The sequence below is a fragment of the Triticum dicoccoides genome, chromosome 7B (assembly GCF_002162155.2).
Source record: "Triticum dicoccoides isolate Atlit2015 ecotype Zavitan chromosome 7B, WEW_v2.0, whole genome shotgun sequence".
In the NCBI taxonomy this organism is placed as follows: Eukaryota; Viridiplantae; Streptophyta; class Magnoliopsida; order Poales; family Poaceae; genus Triticum; species Triticum dicoccoides.
The window spans coordinates 95,129,784-95,139,531 of NC_041393.1; positions in this window are offsets into that span (position 1 = coordinate 95,129,784).

A 9,748-nucleotide genomic window follows, 5' to 3' on the forward strand; every position below is an offset into this window, starting at 1 on the left:
ATAGGGGTTGGCACACATTATCGTCTTAACTCTTCGGTAGAAACTTTGGTGCACTCTTTGAAGTACTTTATGTTGGTTGAATAGATGAATCTGAGATTGTGTGATGCATATCATATAATCATGCCCACGGATAGTTGAGGTGACATTGGAGTATCTAGGTGACATTAGGGTTTTGGTTGATTTGTGTCTTAAGGTGTTATTCTAGTACGAACTCTATGATAGATCGAACGGAAAGAATAGCTTTGTGTTATTTTACTACAGACTCTTGAATAGATCGATCAAAAGGGATAACTTTGAGGTGGTTTCGTACCCTACAATAATCTCTTTGTTTGTTCTCCGCTATTAGTGACTTTGGAGTGACACTTTGTTGCATGTTGAGGGATAGTTATATGATCCAGTTATGTTATTATTGTTGAGAGAACTTGCACTAGTGAAAGTATGAACCTTAGGCCTTGTTTCCTAGCATTGCAATATCGTTTATGCTCACTTTTATTATTAGTTAACATGCTGTTTTTATATTTTCAGATTACAAAAACCTATATCTACCATCCATATTGCACTTGTATCACCATCTCTTCGCCGAACTAGTGCACCTATATAATTTACCATTGTATTGGGTGTGTTGGGGACACAAGAGACTCTTTGTTATTTGGTTGCAGGGTTGTTTGAGAGAGACCATCTTCATCCTATGCCTCCCACGGATTGATAAACCTTAGGTCATCCACTTGAGGGAAATTTGCTACTGTCCTAGAAACCTCTGCACTTGGAGGCCCAACAACGTCTACAAGAAGAAGGTTGCGTAGTAGACATCAGGGGGGCCCAAGCTGTATGTCTGAGGACCGAAGGTAACTATGAACAAAGGAAACATTGTTTACCAGGTTCGGGCCCTCTTAATGGAGGTAAAACCCTACTCCCGCTTGATTATATTCAAGGGTATAGGGGTTACAAGAGTTGATCTACCATGAGATCGAGTTGGCTAACCCTAGATTGGCTAGCCTAGGAATGTTGTGATCCTGCCTCCGATCTACCTTCCGGTTTATATAGACACCGGAGGGGCTTAGGGTTGCACAAAGTCAGTTTTACAAAAAGGAATAATATATCCATACACCTATACTTGCCATCCACACATACGGGAGTCCCTACCAGGCATGAGAGGAGATCTTCTATCTTGTATCTCGATGGCCCATCAGTCCGGCCCACATCCAATGGACCGGACGCCCGAGGACCCCCTAGTCAAGGACTCCCACAACGGGCGACGGTGCTCCCGTTCGTCGCTTGGCCCAATAGGAGGGGCATTCCCCCAAACCATATCCGCCACCACCCCTCCTCCACAGCAACCACCCACAGCAGAGGAGATTATGAGAATGTTCGAGGAAAGAAGAAACCAAGATTTACTTGAATTACTAAGAAGTGTGCAGGCTATGGTTGGGCAGAATGGAAATCAGCATGGCAATCAGTGCAAGCTGTTAGACTTTTAGAGGACTAAGCCTCCCAGTTTCAGTCAAGTTGTCGATCCTTTCGAAGATGATGATTGGCTGCGAACTATTGAGCAGAAGCTTGAAATTGCCCGCACCAAAGAAGCTGACAAAGTTCCATTTGCTACACACTATCTTGAAGGAGATGCTGCTATATGGTGGGATAATTCTAAAGCTATGTGGCCGGCGGACAATGAGATTACTTGGGATAAATTCAAGGACAATTTCCGCAAGTACCACATTCCCGCGAGTATCATGAATGTGAAGCAGCGTGAGTTTGTTGCTCTCACCCAAGGAAACCTACCAGCAAGTGAATATCTACATAAGTTCAATCACTTGGCTCGTTACCTTCTCTATGATGTGGCCACTAAACAAAGGAAGATCGATCGATTCCTTGGAGGACTCAATCAACAACTCCAATGCACACTCAGCATGTTTGACTTCCCCGACTTCCAGACTCTAGTGAACAAGGCCCTTATTGCAGAAAGGGAACACAAGGTCGTTCACAATAATAAGCTAGCTTATGATGATCATAAGCGCAAGTTCTATCCCCAGAAGGATGGACAGCCGGTGCAGAAGGCTCGTACTTGGAAACAACCTCAGTTTGAGTTCAAACCAACCTCGCAGCAAAATACCAACAAGACCAACAACCAAGTCAAGAACATTGTGACCAACCCTGTCCGAGAAGACTATCAGCGTAACAATGCATGTTTCTCTTGTGGGAGACCAGCACTATGTGAAGCCGTGTCCCAAGAACGGCAAGACTAATCACTACAAAAAAAAGACACACCTGTGGCTTTTTGGGCCGAACGAATTTTTTTTCCGTCATACTTATGACACTTCTATGACGATAATTGTGACAAAACCCGGTATCATCATAGATGTGGTGGGCTCCTATTTCTATGACAAAAAATCATGACAGAAAATGGGCTTTTCGTCCTGGGAGGGACGGAGACGCAGCTGCATGACATTCTTTGGGCCGTCCATGACAGAAAAAACCGTGGTAGAAGCGAGGGTGAGGAAAATTTCGGGGAGTTCCCGGTTACGGTGGGTGGTCGAAGGCCGAGCGATGCACGTTTCTCTCGTACACGTATGCACGTGTGTCTGAGGCGTTGGGCTCTAACTGAACCCGAGCGAGGCATTGGGCTCTAACTGAACCCGAGCGAGGCGTTGGGCTCTAACTGAACCTGAGCGATTGCACTAGCTACGTTACTGAACCCAAGTGATTCCTTTGCTACTATCGCTAACTGAAGCCGATCAATGCTGCCTCTGGATGAACAGTGAGTGTTGTGTGTGTGTGTGGGGGGGGTTCGATGAACAGTGAGCGTTGCTGGGGGGTTTGGATGAACAGTTCTCGGTGGGGGTGGATGAACATGACCCCATGGTTGCCTCTGGATGAACAGGACCCCGATCGATTGAGCCGGTTGGGGCTGGATGAACAGGACCCCGTGGAGGGCTCGATGAACAGGACGACCCCATGGAGGGCTGGATGAACACTAGACGACGGAGGGCTGGATGAACAGTACGCCGTGGAGGGGTGGTTGAACAGGAGCTCGTGGAGAGGGCTGGTTGAACAGTAGCCGGTGGAGTAGCACGTGGTGGAGGCTGGATGAACAGGAGCCCGTGGATGAACAATCATAGGTGGAGGCTGGAGGAGGTCGACGGTGGATGAACAGTAGCCCGTGGAGGCTGGAGGGGGTCGACGGTGGAGATGAACAGTATCCCGTGGAGTCCTGTTTTGCGGTACTCCACACCCCTCCCGATGAACAGGACCCTCGTTTCGACCGTAGCGCTCCAACACGAGTCTGTTTCCTCCGTTTTGCGGTACGCCACACTCCTCCTGATCAACATGACCCCGTTTTGACCGTAGAAGGTCGAACACAAGTCCTTTTCCTCCGTTTTGCAGTACGCCAGACCCCTCCCGATGAACAGGATCCTGTTTCGAACGTGGCCGGTCGAACACCAGGCAGTTTCGTCCATTCTGCGGTATGCCAGGCCTTGTTTCCATCGGCTGTTCCGTCCAAGCCGGTTGGCTCCCACGCGTTTCGTTGCCTCCCGATGAACATGACACATTCTGTTGCCTCCCAATGAACACGACGACGACGCAGTTTCTCCGTTTCGACCCAGCCATGTACACGAGCCCTGGCCATACGTATGCACGAGTAGGCGTTCGAGAGCCCGCCCGTATGTACGTACGTGGCTGTATTTTCTTTCGTGCACACTTGTCGATGTACGTACGTGTACATGCTACATGCGCGCCTCTATTACGACACGTGAGCGCCTCTACATCGACCAGTATGTACATACATGTTCGCGACCAGAATGACAATGCTACATATGCTTCGACCAGGTGGGTCCCGACTATCAGGCACTTCCTTGCGTGCGAAGATATAGCTGGTGGGTCCCAGCAGTCAGGGGGCGAATCATTTTTTTGCCCGAACGCACTTCCTTGCATGCGAAGATGTAGCTGGTGGGTCCCAGCAGTCAGGGGGAAATGTTTTTTTCGTGAAAGACAGTGGCCCGTCCGGTGGGTCCCTGCTGTCAGGTGGAGGAATAATTATTTTTCGCGTAATAAGGAGACAATTCCTTGCGGCTGCCCTGGACCCAGCTGTCAGCCTATCAACGTACAATACTCTTCCGATGGAAGTCGTTCCTTGACCACGTTGACCACGCCGCGCCGGGAGCACCAGGGCGGTGGACGACGGCGAGGCCTAGGAAAAGGATGATGTGGAGCCGGGTAAGACGCGACAGTGGATGCCCACGTGGAGAGGAGTACAAGGGTTCACTGGTTCGGCTGCGATGTGAGGCTGCCGTCGCCGCACAATAACAGGGGGTGTGGGTGAGTGGAGGGATAGCCTGGCCAGCGGTGGGAGTAGTAGGGGGCGGTGAGTCGTCCACGGTAGCACAACCGGCCACGGGAGGAAGGAGCAGGCGGCACGACCGGCGCTGCTTTAGGCGGCTGGAGTAAGAAGAATAGAGGTTGAAGAAGCACGACGACCATTGGATGGACATCGTACGTTCACTACAACTAGAATCATTTATATTGACTAAGTTGACAAAGCCCTTGGTACGCGTCAACTTAGTAGGCCCACATGTCAACTTCCGAAACGGTGCGCCCCAGATGTCAGGGGGAGGAATCATTTTTTGGACGTGTGAAGTTAGAATATCCGAGATTTAAGAAGAAGCACGGCATCCGTTGGATGGACATCCAACGACCACTGCTCCTAGAACCGTGTGTTGACTATAATTTGACAAAGCCTTGCATATGCGTCAACTTAGTAAGGCCACAAGTGTGTGGCAGAGAACTTATAGCCCATTTGAGATTTGTAAGAATGCCCAGCCCATTTTTGAATTCTATTGGAATTTACTACAGCCCATTTACAGTTTGTTAAAAGTACAACCCATTTCAACCAACTGTTCAAAACAGAATTCAATAAAATTTCCCACATTTTGATGGGATCTGAAATATCTTTATCCCGAAATTTTTAGTCAGATTAAATACAATTTCAATATAAATATATATTACGTAAAAATATCCAACAAAACATTGCGCGCGCAACAGTTAACGAAATTAAAATTTTCAATATCCAAAAATAATATTTTATAAAGTAATTACGTTTTTGGTGCATTTTTTTATAGTTACTGCCCAGTTTTTGTAATTACATCCCATTTATTATTTCTTAAAGCCCATTTTCTTGTTAAGCCTAATGCATCCCTCCTAGGAAAGATTTGCAGCCCAGCGGGGCGGAGAATAACAACTTGACCTTGCCTGGGTATTCCTAAAAAAAGTATAGCTGGGCTAGCCATTTTCAGCTTGAAAAAAATTAATATCTGGGCTGGATATCTAGGATGGGCTAGATGGGCCACAGCCCACCCAGTTAATACTTGCAGTGATGTTTTCGTTGTTGTTCGGAGGAGAAAAATTAATATCTGGGCTAAACATCGCTCAAGAAAAACTCTGAAGTGCTCACACTTCAAAAACACAAATACTGCTCAAGCTGCTTGGTCCTAGTTGTCGGCCGCTCCTTGTGCAATTCTCTCATTTATTGACTACAAAGATTGGCAATGGTGTGGGACCGTGGTGTTAGGAAACTAGGAGGAAGCAAAAAAATTATAGTTTTATATAATAAGGAGGCACTTGCGTATGTGCGGCTATGGCCCGGGTGGGTCCCCACTGTCATCCTCTCCAAGTAAAGTCATCTCCTCATCCTCATGCCCATTGACCATGTTGACAATGCGAGACGGCGGTGCCACGGCGAGTGCAACAACTCGAAGGACGACTGAGAGGGCCTCGCGGGCCCTATGGATGGTCTGATACAGTGCCCGCTGCTCATTCGGGAAACCAGGATCATAGGGCCACATGTCCGCGACGGCATTGTCGTTCGCTTGTTCACCGGTGCTCGCTGAGGAGACGGAGGTTGAAGCACAGGTCCTCCTGCGCTAGTAGCTCTTCCGCCATTAGGGCGTCGAAGTGTAGCCGCACCTGATGAAAGCACAAGTGCTCCCTGGGTGATTTTGGTAACTTATGTCAACATATATCTTGTTGGACTAATACCTTTACCTAGTATGTTTCAGATAAGTTAAACAATGGAGTGGCATGGACTAGAGGATGCGGAACCCCTTCAAGACGCTAAGGACAAAGGATTGGCTCAAGCTCAAAGCACAAGACTCCACTTTTCCTATTTTAGTGATCCAAGATCACATTGAGTCTATAGGAAAAGCCAATACTATCAAGAGGGGATGAGGTGTTGCTTAATGGCTTGCTTGCTCAAAGTGCTTAGTGATATGCTCCAAAGTCCTCAACCACTCTCTCACATCCACATATGTCCCAAACCAAAAGTCAAACTCGGCCCTACCAGATTTTTCTATCCGGCGCCACCGAGTTCGGTTGACATAGCCACTGCCACAAACCCAAGTCTTTCGGTCTTACAGATAGGGATCTTGGTCTCACAGAGATGGGATTGTAATCTCTCTGTATGTGTCCATTACCAAAATCGGTCCCACCTAGTTTGTGTAATCGGTCCTACTGAGATTACAATGCAAACTCTCTGTTCCTCTTCGTAACATTTCGGTCTCACCGAGAGGAGCAAATCGGTCCCACCAAGTTTTCCCTACAAACTCTCTGGTTAGCTTATTACCAAAATCATTCCCACCGAGTTTGTGTAATCGGTCTCACCGAGATTATGTTATGACCTAACCCTAACCATATCGGTCCCACCGAGTTGACATGTCGGTCCCACCGAAAATCCTAATGGGCACATTATTTGCTAAATCGGTCCGACCGAATTTCATGATTTGGTCCCACCGAGATTGGTAAGTTGTGGGTAACGGTTAGATTTTGTGTGGAGGCTATATATACCCCTCCACCCACTCTTCATTCGTGGTGAGAGCCATCAGAACATGCCTACACTTCCAACATACATTTTCTGAGAGAGAACCACCTACACTTGTGTTGAGGTCAACATATTCCATTCCTACCATATGAATCTTGATCTCTAGCCTTCCCCAAGTTGCTTTCCACTCAAATCTTCTTTCCACAAAATCCAAATCCTGTGAGAGAGAGTTGAGTGTTGGGGAGACTATCATTTGAAGCACAAGAGCAAGGAGTTCATCATCAACACACCATTTGTTACTTCTTGGAGAGTAGTGTCTCCTAGATCGGCTAGGTGTTACTTGGGAGCCTCCGTCAAGATTGTGGAGTTGAACCAAGGAGTTTGTAAGGGCAAGGAGATCGCCTACTTCGTGAAGATCTACCCTAGTGAGGCAAGTCCTTCATGGGCGACGACCATGGTGGGATAGACAAGGTTGCTTCTTCGTGGACCCTTCGTGGGTGGAGCCCTCCGTGGACTCGCGCAGGCATTACCCTTCATGGGTTGAAGTCTCCATCAACGTGGATGTACAATAGCACCACCTATCGGAACCACATCTCAAAAATCTCCATGTCTCCTAATTGCGTTAGCACACTCCAATCCCATCCCTTTACATTCTTGCAAGTTGCATGCTTTACTTTTCGGTGCTCATATACTCTTCGCATGCTTGCTTCTTATGTATTGTGAATGTTAAACTTGTGCCAAAACTCCACTCAAACATAAGGAAATAAAAAACTGCTACTTTTCTCACTTAGTGTCTAATCACCCCCCTCTAGACACCTCTTCTCGATCCTTTCAATTGGTATCAGAGCTTTGGTCTCCATTGCCTTGGTTTAATCACCATTGGAGGAAGATGGATGAGTCTACTTTGGGAAGTCTTAGACATAGAGTGCCTATACTTGATGGGGAGTACTTTCATGAGTGGAAAAAATGAGTTGCTTGTGATTTTCAATGAATATCATTTGAACAAGTAGATTGCTAGCCCTTGTGCACCTCATGTTGATCCTATGCATCCTACTCTTGATGAGTCAATTGACATGATTCGCAATCTTAGAACTATTGATCTTATCACTAGAGGTTTGCCTAGAAACTTGATAGGTTGCTTGCCTACTCTTAAGTGTGCCTACACCATATGGAAATTTCTTGAGGAACGATTTCCAAATTATTCCTTGAAAAATCTAGATGAAATTCTCCATAAGTATATTGCCTTGAGTAAGATGAATTCCAATGATCCTATGTTTGGTGATTGTCTTATGCGTGCCAAAGGAGATGTTGGAATTATTAGCAATATTATTTCCGAAACTACTTGAATTCATAAATAAGATAATTGTCAAAATCACTCTAACGAATCACCCTCTCTAAGAATTGATCCACCACATGACGATGTTGAACATGGACACTATGATGAGGATGATGATAGTGACTTTGATCTTGATGATGCAGTGAGACACTTTGGTATTATGGCAAATCTTCAGGGATATATGGCAGGACGAAAGGAATGGGTTCTTGATAGTGGATGTACCGATCACATGACCGGAGATAAAGATATGTTTCGTGAGCTTGCAGATAATGACGGCCCTCGAAAGTATGTCACTTCCGGTGATAACTCAAAGGGTAAGGTGGTCGGCCTCGGTAAGGTGGCCATCTCACATGATAGCTCCATACAAATGTCATGCTCGTTGAATCTCTTGCATACAATTTACTTTCAGTATCTAGACTTGTTGATTCGGTTTCAACGTCTTATTTACTGAAGTAGATTGCCAAGTGTTTCGTAGAGATAATCATAAAATGGTCCTTACCATCATTCATAGAGGTGACCTTTACATTGCTGATTTCACTAAAAAGGCTCAACCTAGAACTTGCTTTATTGCTAAATCCTCTAAAGGTTGGTTATGGCAAAGACATTTAGGTCATGTGGGCATGCGAAACCTTGACAAGCTTATTAAAGGAAATCATATCCTTGGCGTTAACGATGTCATATTTTATAAGGTTAGACTCTGCAGCGCTTGTGAAGCAGGTAAACAGGTTGGAGGAAGGCATCCCGTGAAGAACATCATGACCACAAGGAGGCCACTCGAGCTACTTCACATGGATCTTTTTGGTCCCAACGCCTACAAAAGTCTCGGTGGAAATTCTTTTGGTCTAGTTATAGTTGATGATTTTTCAAGATTTACGTGGGTGTTCTTTCTCGATGATAAATCGCAGGTCCAAAAGATCTTCAAAAACTTCGCGAGGAAGGCCCAAAATCAATTTGAAGTGAAGATCAAGAAGGTTCAGAGCGACAACGGAACGGAGTTCAAGAACACAAATGTGGACATCTTTCTTGATGAAGAAGGGATTTCACATGAGTTCTCGGCTACGTACACACCTCAACAAAATGGAGTTGTTGATAGGAAGCACCGGAAGCTCATCGAAATGGCGAGAACGATGCTTGATGAGTATAAGAGGCTGAAGCACTTTTGGGCAGAAGCGGTTGAGACAGCTTGTCATGCTACAAATCGCTTGTATCTTCACAAGCTATTTGGAAAGACGGAATACGAGCTCCTCACGGGTAACAAACCCCAAGTTGGATACTTTCGAGTATTCGGCTCAAAGTGCTACATTCTTGATAAGCATCATTGTTCTAAATTTGCTCCTAAATCTCATGAAGGTTTCCTACTTGGTTATGGCTCAAACTCTCACACTTACCGTGTCTACAATAATTTCACCCGAAAGGTTGAAGAGACGGTAGATGTGAAGTTTGATGAATCTAACGGCTTGCAAGTAGAGCAATTGCCAATTGATGTAGGAGACAAAGACCCTTCGGAAGCAATCCAAGACTTGTCTATTGGCAGGATTCGTCCAACGGAGGTGAAGGAGAGTACCTCATCCGTCCAAGTGGAAGCTTCTACCTCATGACAAGGT